Source organism: Phalacrocorax carbo, chromosome 10, assembly GCF_963921805.1.
Source record: "Phalacrocorax carbo chromosome 10, bPhaCar2.1, whole genome shotgun sequence".
NCBI classification, from domain to species: domain Eukaryota; kingdom Metazoa; phylum Chordata; class Aves; order Suliformes; family Phalacrocoracidae; genus Phalacrocorax; species Phalacrocorax carbo.
In genome coordinates this window covers 6449754-6468119 of record NC_087522.1, presented here as the reverse complement: position 1 = coordinate 6468119, position 18366 = coordinate 6449754, and the positions used below count along the sequence as shown (strand labels likewise).

The window sequence follows — 18366 nt, the reverse complement described above, 5'->3', positions numbered from 1 at the left end:
GCTCTCCCGGCCAAGCCGCTTATCGCTCCGCGCCGTGACAGCGCGGCCGGACCCAGCCGGGTCACACCGAGCCCAGGCGTGCCAAGCTCGACCAAACCGGGCCGTGCTGAGCCAAGCCGAGCCGAGCCGCACACCTCCGCCCGACCCGCTCCGCACCGCTCCGCTCCGCTCCGCTCCGCACCGCCGAGCCGAGCCGAGCCCAGCCGAGCCGAGCCCATCCCAGCCGAGCCGAGCCGAGCCGAGCCGAGCCGAGCCGAGCCGAGCCGAGCCGAGCCGAGCCGAGCCCATCCCTGCCCAGCAGAGCCGAGCCGAGCCCATCCGATCCGAGCCGCGCCGCGCCGATGGGAGCCCCCCGGGCCTGGCAGCGCTGCCCGGCGCCGCCTGCACGGGCAGGGCTCTCCGCCTGACGCAGTGAGGAGCTGCAGCCCTTCTCTTCTCGGAGGCCAGCTCCAGCGCTGGGATTTGCTCGGCTCCAGCTGCGTTTCCCTGCCCGCCTCCTGTCCCCGGCCCGCCCGCCTGGAGGGGCGCGGGGAGCCGCAGCCGCGGGTGCGCCCGCCGCCCATCACCGCGCCTCGGGGCTGGGCGCGCCGCCGAGCGCCGGGAGCCGCCGCCGAAGCAGGTAGGTCCGCCGCGGCCCCCGCCGCAGTGCCCCCGGCCCCCGGCTGAGCCCCCCGCCCTGCCCCGCACCGCCCCCGCGCCCGGTGCCAGCTCGCCCCGGCCCCGCGGCCCCCGCCCGCTGTGATCCCCCGCGGCGGCGCCCGGCGCTGCCCGGGGAGCCCCCGGTGGCCGGCGAGCCCCGCGCAGCCCCCGGTGGCCGCTCCGTGTCGCCAAACTTTTCGCGGCTGCAACCCAGGTTGGGACTTCGGCGTGGGGGGGGAGGAGAGGGGTGCGCGGGCACACGACCGTGGGCAGGCGGCGGGGGGGAGCGGCCTCCCCTCCGAGGGCGGGGGGTCCCCACGCCCTGCTGGAGCCTCCCCTGCTCCCCTCTTCCTCCACGTGCGAGGAGGGGTCGGGCCCTGAGCGGCTCCCCCCGGCCGGGTTGGGGCTGTGGAGCCGAGGGAGCCCCGCCGGCCGCCCGGCCCGTGTTCCCCCCATGGGGGTTCCCCATTTCGGGGTCTCCCCACCGCCTGCGGGGTGCGCCCGAGCCGAAGCAGCCCTGGGGGAGACCCAACGTGCCGCCCTGCGAGTGTTGCCAGCGGGGAGCCCCTGTGCTCCGGGGAAAGAGCCGGTGCCGGCGGCAGCAGTGTCCCCCCGGGGGCAGGGGAGGGACATCCCCACCCCACCGCACGGAGCGTTCGGGGGGGGGGGGGCTCTCACCCACCACCCCAAATAACCCCGGCGGCTCCGAGCCTTGGGGTGGGGGCTGTGTCAGAGCCGCTCCCTGGCTCTGCTCCCCCTGCCCCCGCCCGCTCCCCCAATCCCTTCTGTATTCCCACGCTGGTAGTCTGGACCTGCCTCCCCAATGAGCTCCTTCAGCGGCTATTCCTGTCCTCGCCAACCGTGCCGCACGTAGAGCTTTAATTAAAGAAAATTAGTGGAGGAGGGCGGCGGTGGCTGGGGGGCGGGTTGTGGGGGTGTCCGTGCTCCAGAGGGGGGGGACACACCGCATCCAGCCGGGGGTCGGTCCCCGGGACGGCGCCGGCCCCGCATCCTCGCCCGGTGCTGCGGGCCGGGCGGACGGCCGGACGGCTGCCGTGGCGCTGGCGGCCCGGGGAGGGGGCGGCGGGTGCCGGTCTGAGAGTTTGAGCCGCTTTCCTTTTTTTTTTTTTTTTTTTTTAAATAAAGGTAGCGGGGGACGGGCGGGAGCGTGTTCCTGCCCGGTGGGTGTGTTGCAGTTTTAATTATAATGACAGATGTTGCTGTGAAGTTCCGTCTCAGTTCCCAAATTCAGGCTGATCCCGGAGGACCGGAGCACTCGCCAGTCGGCGGAGCCGGTGTTAAACCGCGTCCGGAGCTGCCAAAGAATTTTCTTGATTGTATTTTAATGAAGCCCGGACAGGGCTGGGGGACCCCGGGACGACGTGAGGAGGGGTGTCCCGTCCGCTCCCCGGCGCGGGGCTGGGGCGCGCTCCTCCTTTCCTGGGGAGGGGGGGCCGTGCAAGGCCCCCCCCCCCCGCCCGGCTCCTGCCGGACATCGCGGCTGAGGAGATGCCATTGTGCCCGGGGATGCCAGGGCGGTGGGGGGCAGCCCCCCCTCCCCCGGGCAGCCCCCCTCCAAACAGCCCAAACCTCCGGCGGTCCCCAGCCCGCGTCCCGCTCGATGTGGAGCGGGGCTGCTCCACCCGTGCGCGGCGGGACCCGGCCGGTAGCAGCGTCCCGGTGCTGGGGATATGCCGGCCTGTCGGGCTGTGTCCCCGTGTCCCCGGGTGTGTTTGTCCCCCGCACCCTCCTCTCCTCCTTCAGCTCTTCCCGGCCATAAACCTCCGCATCCCCGCACATCCCTGCCTTCCCCGGGCCGGGCAGCCCGCGGGCACCGCGATGCTGCCCACGTCCAGGCTGTGATTTGCAGCCCCGGGAAAGCCCAGCGGAGGGAGTGGAAGGCGGGGTGGGGACACGGGACGACCGAGATCAACAGGCTCCCCCCGGGGGCAGAGGCAGCGGGGCCGCCGGGCTCAGCCCAGGCACCCGCTCCCGCCTTCCCCAGGCGGGAGCTCGCCTCGCCCCGTCAGCTCCGTGCGTTTCGGTGCCGGTTTTGCACTGTATTAAATATTTAGAAGTTTGCAGCGGTGAATAAAGCGATCGTTAATCGACATGGATGGCAACGTTGCAAAGGGGGTGGCACCGCCTGTGGAAACGGCGCGGCTCAGCGGGGAGCGGGCGGGGCCCTTCGGGGAGCATTTTTAAGGGGTTTCACCCCAAATTAACGGTTAGTCGCCCTGAAGGCTCCGGCAGTGCCCAAACCCAGACGGTGCTCTTCAAATTTCCCACGGTGTCTTTAACGGGAAAAGCGGATTTTTCCGCCCTGCCTGGCTGGAAAGGATAACCCCGCGTCTGTGCGGAGAGGCGGCAACCCTCCTCAAGTTTAGCACCTGAAATAACCCCCCCGGGAGCACCTCCCGCCGTGCTGCCCGGCACCTCGCAGGGCTTACAACCCCCAGACCCCCCGGTTTGCCCCAGCTCGGCGGGGTGTGCAGGCAGCGGGGTGCTGTCTGGGGTGGGGGGCCGGGAGCGTGTCCTCAGCCCCCCCGAAGTGCAGCGGGAGGGACCCCCGTTCTGGGGAAAGCTGGGGCAGGGATGAACTTCGCTCGGTGACCTGGAAGAGGGAGCAGCCCCCGGGATGGGGGCGTCCTGCCCCGGGGCGGGGGGCACCGGCCTGGGGGGAGCAGGCTGGCTAGCCGAGGAGCCCTGGCTCCCCACGCCGGGCTCAGCCGCTCCTCTCTGGGCTTGAGTCAGCGCTTTTGTAAACCCGCGTGGATCGGGCAGAGCTCCGCGGAGCGGCCCGCGGTCCTGCCGCGGGTGCGGGGGCAGCGGGAGGGGGGCAGGAAGGACGGGATGAGCGGGGGGAGGGGGCGAGGGTTACCCGGGGGTAGCCGGGGGGTGAGGGCTCACCCGTGCCCTCTCCGCGGCAGCCGCTGCTCGGTGGCGGCCGGGGAGGGGCCGGCTTGGGGCGAGAGGCGATGGGCAGCGGTGTGGTGTGGGATGGGGAGGGCGGGGAGCCGTACGGACAGCCCTGGGGGCGACCCGACGCCCCGGTGACGGGCGCCGGAGGCCGCCTTAACACCCCCACCCCCCGCCTTTCCCCAGGGCGCGTCGGTGCCGTTCCCAGCCCCCGCCCACCCCCGCGCTGGGGGACGCTCCCACGGTCCGTCGCTGCCCACGCGTGTCCCAGGCCGGCCGCCCCTCCGGGCTGGGGCAGCGCCGCTCTGTGACAGCAGAAAGTGGCTGGAAAGGGGCGAGGCGTCACACGCTCTGCCTCCGGGAGGCAGGGAAATGCTGAGGGACCGATGGGAAGGCATGAATGAATGAATCTCCATAAAGAGCCCCGAGCAGCAGGGAGAGGGAGAGAGGAGGTGGAAAGAGGAGAGGAGGAAGAGCCGGAGCAGGGCAGGCAGCAGCAGACGTGACGCCGGCAGGTAAGGGGGTGCCGCTGGCCGCACGGCCCCGCGGTGCTCGGGCTGGCAGGTTGGGGGCACAGCCCGAGGGGGGGGGACAGGAGCCACCGGGACCCCGCGTGGGTTGGGGTTCTTTTTTTTTAGGGGGGATGTTTCCCTCCTGCCTCCTTGCAAAACGTGCGATTCCCCAAACTTCCCAGGACCCCCATCCCCGGGTACTGTCGCCCCGCGTCCCGCTGGCTCCGCGGGGGCTCCGGGGCACCGGGCTGAGCCCCTTCCCCGGGGCAGCCCTCTCCGGGCAGGGAGGCAGCCGGCTCGGCCCGGTGGGGCTGTGCTCGGCGCTGCAGGAGCGGGGCGGCAGCTCCTCCCCGGGGACCGGCACCGGCGGCTGGACCAGCCCCGCACGGGGAAGCCCCGCACCGGGCCCAGCCCAGCCGGTGGCGATGCAACTATCCGGCCTGGCGTATGGATTTACTCCCCCCCCGGGGGCATTCCGTTTCTGCTCCGGCCCCCTTTGCCTTGGGAGAGGTTGCAGTGGGGAGCTCCTCTCCGCCCGATCTCGGTCCCCCCTTCGCTGCTACGTCCCTGCTGTGGTTACATAAGACAGAGGAGCCTGTAGCCAACGCTAACGCGGGCTAAAGCATCGGGATCTCACCCAGGGATGCCCCGAGCTGAGCCCAGCCCTGTCCGCCTGCTCCCCGTCCTCCGCCGCACCTGCCCTGCTGCCCGGGGTGAGCCACCCGGCTGCCTTCCCCTGCCTGCTGCAGGGATTGCGCTTGCGGGTCACGCAGGCGGGCGGCTGGCGGGGAGAGGTACCCACATCCATACACACGCACACCCCCTTCCCTGCCCTGCAGCCTGCGCTTAGGCTCTCGCGCAGAGCTGCCCCCCACTAACGCTGCCTAAGCACACGTAGCCCTCGCTGCACACACACGCACGCACACGCACACCGTTTGATGTAGCAGCCTTGCTCTCGCAGATGGGTCCGCTCCAAGGCAATGCACGCTGGAAGTGCTTGCACACAGGCGCACCGCGGTAGGTAGCACACGGGTCATGCTCTTGCACACATGTGGGCCAGTGCATGCTGTGGGCTAGCGCCTGCCGTGGGTGCTCGCCAGTGCCGGCACAGGGGTGGTGTGTGCTCTCTGTGACTACACTCACAGGCAGGGAACTCGTGCTGGATGCGCCGGCTCCCAGCCCGGGCAAGCGCTGGGAAAGCTGCAGGCCTGGCAGGGCAGCCCCGGCTGGCTGCGGTGGGCAGCTCTGCGGCTGCCCGTCGCTTTCCCCTCCCTGACCGAGGTGCTCCAAGCAGGGATCAATAATGCCTTTCTGATTGGCTTCAATTCCCCATTCAGAGTAGTCACTGCATTCGGACTTGATTTTTCTCCCCTTTGACTCCCGGCCAGATTAGATTGTGAATTTGGCTGATTTCAAGCAACTGGGGGAGGGAAGAGTCATACAGCGAGCAAGCGAGAACTGAAATATCCTACAGGATCCCCTGGAGGGGAGAGAAATCAGGTCTAGATAAGAGCTTGTTCTCCCTGTCTGGCTAATGCTTTCCTGTTTGATGATCAGAAAACACAAGATCCAACCTCTCACCAGGACGGCTTAACTACGAAAGGTCAGGCTTTTGGCTTGTTCAAGGTGTAAGGTTTATTATTATAAGCTATGGATTATTTATTTCAGTTCTCTCATCATATGCTAAATATAGGATTGCACAACACATGCAAACAGAAGGACGTGGCCGGTGCTTCAGAGGTTTCAGAGTTGAGTTCTGGATGTAGCACTGAGGTTAGAGAAGCTGTGACAGGGGTAGGACACACAGTCTGTGCCTGGAGAGCCCAGTGCTCTCCCATCTGCGTGTAAAGTCTCAACCCCATCCTTGGGCAATTTTTTCTAATGCTGATTTTCCCCACATGTGCTGGGGATGAGCAAGGGAGTTACATCAGTGCTGCCCCATGTCCCAGAGGCACACAGAAAGCAGCGGCCAGGAGTATCCCCCAGCCACGCTGGTCTGGGTGGAGTATCTTTGCCGGCTGCTCCAGGGCTGTGATTTCAGGCCAAGGAGAGCCACAGCAGTGCCTGCAGCATCCCAGCTGCTAGTGCTTGGCTGTGAATTGGTGTTAACCCCAGGTGTAGCAAAAGCCTGGGATTACATAGTTTCTGAGCAAAGGGCACTGGGAAGCCTGGTGGAGCAGAAGGACTTAAGAAGGAGCTGCTGCAGGGCAGTGAGGAGTATCAGGAGGTGAGGATGTGGGGCTTGGTGCAGGTAGGCTGTGCCTTTCTGAGCTGTCTGTGATGGGGAGGCAGCTGGTGGAGCCCTCAGTAAGGTTTTGAGGTGAAGAGTGGCAGAGGGGGGAAGATGCTGCAGGGATTGGAGGGGGGTATGAGCTGGGAGCGCAGCCTTGAGTAGTGTTTGGTGTGACCTGGGATGGTTGCTGGATTTTTTTGGTGTTATGAACCAAGGGCTGGGGGAGAGTCTGAGTGAGCCCAACGGCACGACAGCACCGGGGCCGAGTGTCTGGGTGTGGTGGTCAGCAGCAAATTGGGCCCAGAGGAAGCTGGTGGGGAGGGGCCTGCGTGGGTCTCAGTGGGGTAGCTACGGAGCTGTGTGCAGCCCCACGCTGCAGGTGAGGAGGGAGGCAGAGCTGTGAAAGAGGTAAGGGTGGAGATGTTGGGGTGAAGTGGCTGGAGTGGAGACCATGAGCCTTGGTCCCATGTCTGCCACACCCCCAGGAGAGTGGTGGCAGCCAGAGTGGCAAGGGCTTGCTGTAGAGAAAGAGCATGAAATGATATGTGAGGTGTAGTTTGGCTGCTGGAGTGGTGAATGTGTGTATAGCCCCTAGCACAAGGGTCATTTGGGTCCCTGAGACATCCCTGTAACAGAAGCAAACAATAATAAGTATCTAAGAGAGGAGCTGTGAGAGTTAGCTCCAGGTGAGGGGGACCTGGAGTGTCTGTGCACCATGAGGATGTGGGGCAGGAGAGACTGGCACTGAGGGTGCAGGGTGCATGTCAGCCTGTGTAAGGGAGCTGGAGGGACACAGGAGGTGGCTGGGGAGGTGGAGATGGGAGTTGGTGTGGTGGTGACAGCAGCCTAAGAGAAAACTGCATGTACTTAAAAAAACCTCAACAAACAAACAAAAAACCCCCTATCAATCAAGGGAGGCTTACAATCTGTCATCTGGGTCCAGCCTCTGTACCACCTGGCGTGGTCCCCCGTGGTTCAAGGTATAATTCAAGACAACCCAGTGGCTGGAGAACCACTGATCATTAGGAAAGTCCTCTGCAAATGAAAACATGGCCAGCTACCGTAGGGAGCAGAGCACCCCGCATCCCTGCCCTGGGAGCTGGAGCACGTTCTCCCCTCTGGGGACCAGTGGGGGAGAAGCAGGTGTCCCAGGATGGGGTCCAGATCTGTGACCCCTGTTCCTGCTGGCTGGGGTCCTGCCCAATTTCGGGACCAAACTGTCGGCAAGGTGTTTTGCTCAAATACGCACGTCGTAAGCGTTCAGGGCTTTTGGTGGGAAAAGCCAAATGAACACAGCCCCACTGTCTTCCCTGTGCCCCCCCCCCCTCCCTTTTGAGCTTAAGGTAACCAGATGGGAAAACTCCGAGGTTTGGTTTTTTCTCCCCCATTTCAGGATTTCTTTAGGAGCTGGATAAGGGCGATCTCTGTAGCTCACTTGTATTTTTAAATCCGCAGGAATAAGTGTATGGAAATGTATGTGTTTTACTGTATCAGCTACTATCAGCTTTTAGCTTTATTACAGTGAGTGCAGAGTTTTTTGTGGGCCAAACTCATTCATTGGATTTAATGGAGTTAAACTGCAGGCAGATTTGGCAACTTGTTTGTGTATATCTTTGTAAAATGGACAGGCAGAGATAATAAAATTTTATACTTCATATGGCATCTTTTAGGAAAAAGTCTTCCAATATGTTTTATAAACAGCATGCATATTTTGCTACGGTATATGCTCATACCTAAGTACAAGACACTTTAGCGCTGCTTCTTTTTTCCCTTTCCTAGAGCTAAATATGTGTGTGTGAACTTGGATTTGCCCATGTTATTTTCTCATGCTGTTTTCCTTACAAGTGTCTTCAGTGGTCTTAAGCAATTTCACTGGATTTCTTTCATTCCTTTTGGCATATTTGTATCTCTTGCCAGAAATGCAGGTGTAGTAAGAACTGTAAGCCTCGCCACGAACAGCTCGGGAGGAGGGAAGAATAATGTGTGTAAAGCCTCTTGCTAAATACCCAAAGCACTAGTAAACTGTCCCAGCTGAAAATGCAGTATCTTGGGACCTTTGGCAGGTACAAATACCTGCTGTGAAGCCATTGGGGGCTGACTTTATCCCCCCTCTTTTCCTGAAATTTCCAGGGTGTGATTATATCAGTTTCTCAACCTATTCTGGGCCAGGCTTAGATCCTGCTTGTGCAGAGCCTTTCCCAGTGTAACAGGGAATAAACCGACACTTGAGGCTGTAGAAAAAAATGTATTTCTAGAAGATGGATTTGTCTTTTAACAAGGCATTTGATGTTTTTCAGGGCTCTAAACAAATTAGACCTAGCCTTGTGGCTACTGGGCATAAGGAGGGGAAGTAGCTGAGAAGCTGAGCTAATGTATTACACAGCTTTGACTTATCGAATGGTCATTGCTGCCCCATATGGAGCACTTGGGTGTGTGGAATTGAAGAGAGGATATAGATATACAGGATAAATGCAAAACAGTGGTAAGTGATGAGGGTATAAATAAATCTGGAGATTCTGGTGGCATTAAAATAAATTGTGGGTAGTGAGGAGTGAGATATATGCGATGTCAAAGGAACCCTATAATGTATTTATATCTCCACTCAGGATTTGCTGGGGTTTCTAAATAATGCATTAATTCAATTACACATTCTTAATTAGTGTTTGCTCAAATTGGAGCAATGTCATTAATTTACTTTTACTGCCTCTTCTTTTATTTTGTTGGTGTGGTCGGTTTCATTTTTTGACCTGTCTCCTTTCAGCTTTGTGGGACTTGTAACACCTAGCTGTGACACTCATACCATGAACTGCAGCTTCTTTGGTAATACCAATTTTCCACATTATGAATATTTTTATGCTCACAGGCTGCACAGCATTGGTCTGACCCTGTAACTGGAGGAAAAGGGAGAAAAAGAGCCCAGATGTGAAGTGGCTCCTTTCAGATGCTGAGCAGCATCCTCTCTCAGTACAGCGTGGCGATTGGCAGCATGCTGGAGCAGGATTAGGCCCTTTGGGCTCCCCCAGGCAGGGCGACTTGTGCATGCACTTAATTGCTTTTTCCCTACCTGGAAACTCGTGGTAGTTGCAGGGACGGGTGCTCCCGCTCCTCTGTGGTCTCTGGGATGGATGTGAGCACACGGGGCTGCTTCTCTCAGCTGCTGGCACCCAAAGCTACTCAAGGACGGGGAGGCACAGGGCGCTGCTGTGTGCCATCCAGCGGGGCTCGTGTCTGCCTGCTGCTGCACAGGATGAGTTGGGGGATAATGCCTTCAACGCTGTGCCCTTTCTCACTTTGTCCTGAGGGAAGACATGCTTTTGAGATCTGTTCTCGGGTGTTTGCCCTTCATCCCCTCCTGGAAGGGAAAGCTGGGTCGGGGCACATATGCAGGGCAGAGGCTGGTGGCCAGGGGTCTGGTCTTCTGCACAAGACAAGTTTGTGTTAACACTTATTTGTAATAAATGTATTAGCTGGTTTATTTAAGATATAGGATGATAAATAGCAGATCAGGGAGTCTAATGTGAGCCAAGACTGCTTCCTCCAAGCTGTGCCTCCCAGGAGCAGCTGAACACTTGTCTCGAGTTTGCAGTGAGCAGGTCGGGCTTTCCTACCCCTGCCCTGTTTTTTCCTTTGAATTCTTGTTTCTGGCTTTGCTTCTCTTCCCCACCCGTTGCCCACGCTCTCCTCTTGCTTGGAGGCAAGCGATGCAGCCTCAAAAGCCCCATTCATCAGTGCCTGCTAGTGAGGCACTAGCAGCCGCCACTGCTCCGTTGATTGACTGTGGCAGCGAGTGAATTTAAAATCATTATGCTCCTGAGATAGCTTTTTAAATATGATAAGATGAAAATCAAACCTGTAAGAAACCTTGTGAAAGGGATGTCTCCAGCCAGGGAATCCCGCATGGCCCTGGGTACTGTTGGAGGAGACCCCACTGCCCCAGACCTCGTGGGTGTCCCTGTGTGAGCCTGGACCACTCTGTGCCGGTGAGATGGGAGCGGGTAGGCAGCTGCCGGCAGAGAATTAAGTAGAAATATTTCACTGTAGAAAAAACTATTGTGTAAAGCCATCCATCTGCTGTCTATCTAATGCTTTGCATGAATTAATGTGCTGATTGATTAGGAAAACCTTGCAACAGCCGGGTGAGGTAGGTGATTCTTGTGCTCATGTTACAGGTGGAGGGGAACTTGGGGTCACAGAGGTTAAAGGCTAAGGTGCCAAGTTTGGGGTGTGGTTTTTTTTTTCTGTTAATGCTATGGTTAAGACATTTGTCTATGTCTTGTTTTACTGATTGATCTAATTTTGGATGCTTTTTGGCTTCAAGAGCAGCTGTGAGAGCTCGGTATGGCTGCAACTCAGCCCTGGAGAGTCTCAGCTTGGGATCTGATCTTCCAACATGTTTGTGGCAAAACAGCACAGTCTGCTACAGCTCTTGGCTGTGATGTTTGTAACCGACAGTCTCTTCTCTTTCCACCGGATAAGACAAACTCTTGCCATTTCTTACAACACTGGCTGCTTAACACATCTTCCTCTCACCTTTACCAGGCAAGGCTTTCTGCAAGCAACCTCATATTCCTCAAAGTAACTGTCCTGGCCACCTGCAGCTTGCAGAGAGTCTGGTTGCTGACGGCTGGATGCACGAAGCATCTCTCTCCTCTACGCTACAATGAGTGTAGCTTTTCAAGAACAGTGTGGTGAACAAATGTCACTCCACAGTCCCAAAATCTATCAAAGGAAATGACAGTGGCTGTAAGCATTAATCATCCAGTATCATCAAAATAAAGTTGTTGTAATAGAGCATTGTCAAAGGATAGATGTCTCAACTTCAGCTCAGTGCTGGTCCTGTTAATGCTGCTGGTTCACCAAGGTATTCTAGCAGGAGGTAGTAATTGCACAGCCCAAGTGCTCATCTTGTGACATTATTAATTAACTCTTCTCTCTCCAGGCTAGGCATTTGGTCAGTCTGATCACAAGAAAAAAGCCTGTGACAGTTGAGGAGTTGGAGTAGTTTCTTTTCATTACTTTGGGAAGTTTTTGCCTGGACCTGCTTGAGTAAAAGCAGGGGTATGTGTGTAGCAGCACTGAAGGGGCATTTCCCACCCACCCTTCTGAGAACTTACCACAAAAAGAATTTTGCATTGCTTTAACAATTTTAAAGGCAATGATTAAAAAAAAAATAGTATTGAACTTATGATTTGGGGTATAAAAATACCTACTGCTTTACTCCTGTTCCAGGATGTGGCTTGGAAACGAAGCCTGCAACCCTTGTGCTGGTTTTGCCCCCGCTCAGAGCGCAGCAGGTACAAACACTGCAGGCAGATGTAGTGAGGGTGATGGACAGGGCACCCATCAGGGCTGGCAGGATGAGGGATGTGACCGCTAGTGTCACTGAGCCGATTAACTCCCGAGGATGGAGGGAGGCACTGCAGTAATGTCACTTCCAGCCACCTTCTCATGGAAAGGTGGCACTGAGCAGTGAATTGCAAGGTCTGGTGTGTGGCCCAAGGGGATGGAGAGCTGCTGGAAGTGTCTTCCTGTTTAAAATCTAGGAGTTCAAACCTACCCTTGTGTTTTATGGCACCATTGAACTTTATGCTGTCTGGGTTTGAGCCTCTGTCCATGGAGGCTGCAGGGACCTGCTCCGTGCTAGGAAAAGGCTCTTTGCAAACTGAGCTGCAGAGGAGGACACAGGTGGGCATGGGACTGAGCTGTGCGTCTGCCTGGCTCTGCTGTGCAGGCAGGTAGGACTGAAACTGTGAGGTACAAACGGGCTGGGTGGGGAGGGACACTCAGCTGAGCCCATCCTGTGTTGCTCACTCAGCCTGGCTCCTATTTACCTTGTCTAGGGAACTGTGCGGGCACAGGAATAATGCAACTGCTTCTGGAGAACATCTACTACAGAGGAGTAAAAGGAAAACTTCAATAAATCAACATGTCTCAACAGCTGTCCCAATTCACAAAGGAGCAGAAATCAGGCTGTGGAGTTTGTGTAACTGCTTCATCTTTTAAAGAAAGAAGGAGAAATAAAGCTGTGGGATGCAATTCTAAAAGATCCCCAAGAGATGCTCACAAAGTGAACACCTGCATCCCATCAAAGTATGTCACGTTGTTTACTGCGTGGGTCAGTTTGCTAATCTTGAGCTTGACTAATTGTTTTGCAGAAATGTCCTCTTCTGTATTAAAATCCTCTCCACTTGTGAAATCAGTTGTAGGTTCTCTAAATAGCGTATTGGCTACAAGAAAAAGCCCTAAACTTCCTGCATGACTTTCCCCCTCTCTTCTAATGAAGGATTACTAGTTCCTGTTCTGATATCCTTTTTTCCCCTCCTTTCCAGTCCCTATCTTACTAAAAAACTAGCCATAAAGCAGTATCGTGTTGTATAGCCCTTAAGACACTGCCCCCATTTTTTTGCACTGGCACTTGTGATGGTGAATGGAGTAATATGCTTTTCATTTTAATTAGGCTGGGTTGGGAAATTAGTGTTTTACTTATTGATCTTGCTTTTCTCCGCATTTATTTTGAAATGCTGTTGTCTTTATATTCAGCCAGCAAAATCTGAAGTATTGTTGCAAATCCTGATATTTAAATCCTTTTTTCTGTGTCTTAGATTATAAGCAGCTCCTTGGAGCAAGGGCTTGTGGGGTTCCTTGGAGGTGCTGAGTTATAGATGACCTGCTCTTCTGCAAACAGCATGTCAAGAGCTGGCCATGGGGACCACATGGGAAATAGCCTTCAAAGCTCATCAGATTTTCTGTGATCACCTGAGAGCCCATTATAGTGGTAAAGGGAATCATGCCTGGAGAGCTGACAGCTGCGGGTAAACCTGGAGGTGAAGTGACATGCCCAGGGTTACCCGAGGCCTTGGTGCTGGAGCCTGTGCTGGGACTAAGTCCTTTGACACCTGCTTCTGCTCTAACCATGAGTCTTATTTCCTTTCTTTGTCCTTAGCTTTGCAGCGCAAGGAAATTTTTGCTTAATTTTAAATGTTCTCCTAAATCTTGGTGAAGGCAGATTGACGTAAGCATGTGCTGGATCAGGGCCTGTTCTCTTATGCATATGGATGCGTACACAGCTGTAAGCGTTTTCCATCTTTAGGATTTCGCAGTCCAAGGAGACATCTTCCCTCCCTGCCCACGGATGTGTCCTCTTTCCCCTTGCACCAAGGGCAGCAGCTTTGGGTCCCCTGGCCTCCAGGGTGAGAACATGGGGGTGAACTTGGGTAGAATTGCTGCTTGCTTTGATCATTATTTTTCTATTGCGTTTGCTAATGAAGCCAGTGCATGTGTGCAGCCTCCTGGGACACTCGCAGCTGGGCATGGCAGTGGGATGAAAGCCCAAGTGTTGTGTTAGGCTCTCCACTGGACCATGTGAGCTGGGAAATTCCTCCCTGCCTGGTGCTCTTTAAGGTTTTGGGTTGTGTCTGAGTACATCAGCAGAGAATTAAGTGTTGGTTTTGTCTTGTCTTCCTGAGATTGCTGTGGGTCTTGCTTTTACTGGTGTCACCAGTAACTAAAATGCATCTGCTGCCTTGTGGGTGAGAGCAGCAGCTCCCGAAAAGGGTGATGCAAACAGGTTGGGTCAGGTGCCAAAGCAAGCGGTGCTCATCCCAGCTGGGCAAATACAGATCAGAAAGTCCAGGCTTTGCGTCCCTTTTGATACGTGACATCTCTTCAGCTGCGCCATAGCCCAGATGCTCGCTCAAGAGAGAGCAAAAGGTGCTTCCTCATCACTGTGCAGCATCTGAGCTTTCTTAGAGGTCTCCATCCATTTACCTGCAAGGATTTTGCTCCTGAAGCTCTAAGATCATGCTGGATGACAGCCTGATGAAACTCGGGTGGAAGATTATAAAAAAAGAAAAAGCAGTGGGGAGATCAAGTCAGCCCAAGTCAGTTTATAGCAATTCCATCGTATTTAAGTTAAAAGAGATAGTAATGTATAAACCATTTAAGCATCTCATCTGTGGAAGAGCCCTGAATGAGCTTGTACTCTGTGTGCATGTGTAATGCTTAAGTGGTGGGGGCGAGTGAGCAGGGATAGCAGTGGGATGTCAGCCCCACTCAGGGCCATGCTTATATGGGGGCAAGCAGCTGTGCCCTCTCCAGCTCTGGGCTGGCTGGCTGGTTTTGGGTAGAGTGTTTTACTTAAATGGGATTGATTTTACCCTGTAGTCAGTGAAAATTATGGGTGTATTAACAGATTGGGTCTGGAGGCAAGGGCCTCATCCTGCTCCTCTGCTTTCTGCCTGCTGGGTGCCTGGTGACTCCAGAGGATGCTCAAAATAGCCCCAAATCAGAGCTGTGCCTATTCAACCTTGTGGAGAGTCACGAGGTCAGTGGTGTAACTGGGAGGAGAATTTGTCCTTTTACCTTTAAAAATAGCCGTATTTTCTATAATGGCATTTTCCTTGGGGCAGCCCAGGAGCTCGCAGGAGTGTGCAGCCCAGTTGAGGTGCTGCTGAGCAGGAAGGGCTGCCAGGACACTCTAGTTAACCCCATTCCTAAAACACATTTATGTCTAAAAATGAACCAAAACATGCAAAATTCTGTGGGTTTCTTCTTCTTCCCAGAATAACTTTCTTGGCTTCTTGTAGCCAGGCTGAAGCACATGTTTCTTCTGTGGAAAATGCTCTCTGATATCACTAAATAGGATGCTGTAATCTCCAGCAGCTAAAGTGTTTAGTTAGGGTCCAAGGGTGTGGTAGTTTTTTTTAAAATCCTGACTCTGTCTGTCCTTACCAAAGTGTGGGTTTTCTAGCGATGAGCAATTTGGGGCTTATCGCTGGGAAGTGCTGTGAATGCCAGACCCATGCTTACATGGGGAGAGAAATGCATGAATTTTTCCACATCAGTAGGAGATGACGATTTTGCTAAAGGTGTCTCCAGCTGCAAGTACTGAGATACGGCTCTGCTGGAGAGCTCCAAAGAAGCAGAAACCTGTGTAGAAAATTTAAATGTGGATTTCATGCCTGGGAAAACCATCTATAAGGAAAGATGCATGTGCTGGCTGGCTCTCGGCCATGCAACAGGTAACTCGGGCTCCCTGATAGCGAGGTTGCTGAAGCACAGAGGTGGCTGTCTTGACTTCTCTGATCTGACTTCGGAGAAGTTCATTAGGGAGCCCGGAGCTGGGTGCCAGCTGGGCTGGCTCAAGGGCTGTGGCATGGCCACGTACACATGGGGATGGGTCAGCGCTGCTGCTACGAGTGTCTCTCTGTGCACTGGCTGCATGGGGTCCTGCTGGGTCAGCTGCTTCTGTCTTGATTTTTATATGTAAAAGCTCCATTGAATATTGTCACAACCTGGGATGTGAGGGTAACACAGGCTGCAGACGGACCTGAGACAGACTGACTGCAGCCAGGGCAGGGGCGGTCAGGACAAAGTTACCTTCCCAATTACAGCCTTTGGCGGTACATGCTGAAGGAAAAGGAAAAGCAATAAGTAAATCGAGCCTCTGTTTGTTGTCCTTAAGGTCTGCCCATTAGCTAATGAGGCAGACTGCTGAACCTCTTATTAAATAATGCTACCTAGCACTTTTGTAGAATTATAGGTAGTAACTTGGTTAAACCCAAACTCTGTATTGACAAGGGACTGAAACCAGCACCTTCTTCTGCTGGTGATTTGATTTTGGTGTGGAGGCTGTGCTGGCTGTTCTGGTAATGAGGGCAGGTCTGTGCCTCGGTGAGCTCTGCAGAGCAAACCCACCCCAGCAGGGAGCATTATCTCTGCTGGAGTCAGCCCTCCAGGGCCTGGGCCCGCAAGCACGGGGCTGAGCACTGCCTGTGCTCACTTGACTGTGGGCAGTTGTCGTGGCCGTGGCAAACGTCTGCTACAACCCCTCAACCCAGCAGTGCCCTGTTTGGGGAGTCCCCAGCAGCCCTCTGTGCTCCCAACATTGCCTGCTGCTGTGTGCTCCTTATGCAGCATCACATCAGCTAACTCACCGCTCTGCCCTATTCCTTGCCCGCCCCCCCCACACCCCATGGAGTTGCCATGTGGTTTTGGTGCCTGGCACATAGCTGATGTCTATTTGTAAGGCAATACTTCAGCATTACTTAGTGAAAACACAGGCAGCATTGTACAGCTGGTAGCAACATTGATCGAAGTGATATTTAATCCAAGGAAAATACATGATACATAGTCTAGGATTCCTCGCTTATCCATTGTATAATGCAGTTCATGGGGATTAAATATCCCTCCTGTAAAGCTGTTTGAGATCAGTGTTGTTATTTGTTTTGCAAATGATCCTGACAGGGATGCTGAGTGCTATTGATTATCAATGGTTCTTTAAAAATTACTATTATACTGCAAATTATGAACCTTGGGGGTATCCAGTTATATGATAATGGAAAGGCATTGGTGTGTAATGACACATGCATCATAATAAATTTACTCTTCCTATGTAATGGAGATTGAAAGGAATGTGATTTATGACTGATAACATTAGCTGCCTGCCATGGTATGTTGAAGGTAATATGATGGAATTGCCCGGTTGTTCATTGTGGCAAGAAGTACTAATGATTAGGAAAGCAATTTAGGAAAAACTGAAGGGAAAAAAGCCCTTATTCTGAGCAAAATCTCCTCTATCTTCCTGTTAAAATATGTAAACCACTCTTCTAATTTATAAATAGCTAAAATCTCTCCATCACTCTCCCATGCTCTGCTCCAGAAGTAGCTACAAAGCACTACATGGATGAAAACCAATGCTGCCAGTCCTAGAAGAGCTCCTGGGTTTGCTAGGAAAGCCTTCGCAGAGCTCCTGGCCATGGTTGTGATGAAAGTACAAATGAGTGCCATGAATCAGCTGGGAATTTCAATGTGTTGGTGCCCTTGAAGCCAATGGAGGACACTCGTGTTGAGTTGTGTGCTCTCGCTCCTGGTGATGAATGTGTGATAACTGCTCGTCTTCCAGGCTCTCCTGGTGTTTCCCAGCTCCATAGCTGAGGGCAGAACACTTGATGTGTTTGAGAGGAGCCAAAGGGCTGACATGGGTTATGGTGGCTCGAGTGATGTCACAGGATCTGTTCCTACCTTGGGGACAGTGCTGGGTGCTGTCACCTTGCCCTGGCTACGCGCTCTGGGCAGTTGAGAGGTGCTTTCGATTGCCTTTTCATCATGGGACGGCTTGGAGGGCTGGTAGGGAGGATTTGATGCCAGGTCTATGGTGGGTAATGTCTTCAGGAAGGTGTGTGGTGTGAAGGTTAGATCAGATACTTTTTACTGTGGCCGTTCTGTGCTCTTGGCATACTGCTGCAAATACCGAATGACGGCAATGCAAATAAGCCTTTTCCTCATTGTGCTGCTGATCTACAGTGGAGCCCACGGACAGCAAATGCCTGGGTCTGCGCTTCTATATTATCATGCTCAGCAGTCACTGAGCATAGAGAAATACATGTCCAGAAGCCAGTGCCAGCAGAAGCATGTGTATATCAAAAGGAAAGGAAAAACAGTTTCCCTTCTTCCTCTGGCACCTTCTCAGCATCTTTTGTCATGAAATCATCTATTGCACTGAGAGTCACCAGGCTGCCACTGTGGAGAGATACCTATGCTCTCCCTGGAGTGCCCATGGGCAAGAGATCTCCTCCATAGATACTGATTTATTTTCACCCTCTGTTCATTTGTTTTACTGTGCTGCAGTAGGGACACTTGCAGAGTAATTTCTTTAAAGAGCCTCAACTCTTCATAACATCGTGGCACTTTGCATGAGGGAAGAAGGTGGCATGTGCTTGTTTAGGTATTAGTCTGTGAGATGTATGACATCTAAAGATCCAGCTCCAACCTCTGTGAATCCCACTAGCTCACTTGGAAATGAGATGGAGGAAAGTTGAAATAGCAAAAGGGAACTTGGAGCCCACACGCAGTAGTCGTTGGTGGAGGTTGGGTGCATCCCTGACCACAAGCAGGACCATGCTGTTACCCACCTCCTCCAGAGGAATTATTCCCCCTCCCTGAAGTAGAAATAGTGCCCTGGGATGAGGCTGCCAGGCTATGTCCTGCCAGCCTGGCTCCTCGGAGGAGGCTGGGGATGGCTGAACACCCTCCTAGAGTGATGAGGAGCAAGAGCTCTTTGAG

At 54.7% G+C, this 18366-nt stretch overlaps 1 protein-coding gene across 4 annotated transcripts in view; it reads left to right on the top strand.

Annotated features, from left to right (window-relative positions):
• Positions 1-417: 417 nt before the first annotated feature.
• Positions 418-18366, top strand: part of ELFN1 (extracellular leucine rich repeat and fibronectin type III domain containing 1) — a 111315-nt gene continuing 93366 nt past the window's right edge. For 2 of the 4 annotated variants that reach the window (XM_064461589.1, XM_064461591.1), the window contains exon 1: positions 418-619. The gene's annotated coding sequence lies outside the window, so the exon portion shown is untranslated. Of the gene's footprint in view, positions 620-3881; positions 4074-12174; positions 12394-18366 lie in introns of those variants that run through there. The other 2 variants (XM_064461590.1, XM_064461592.1) reach the window with 2 other exon arrangements.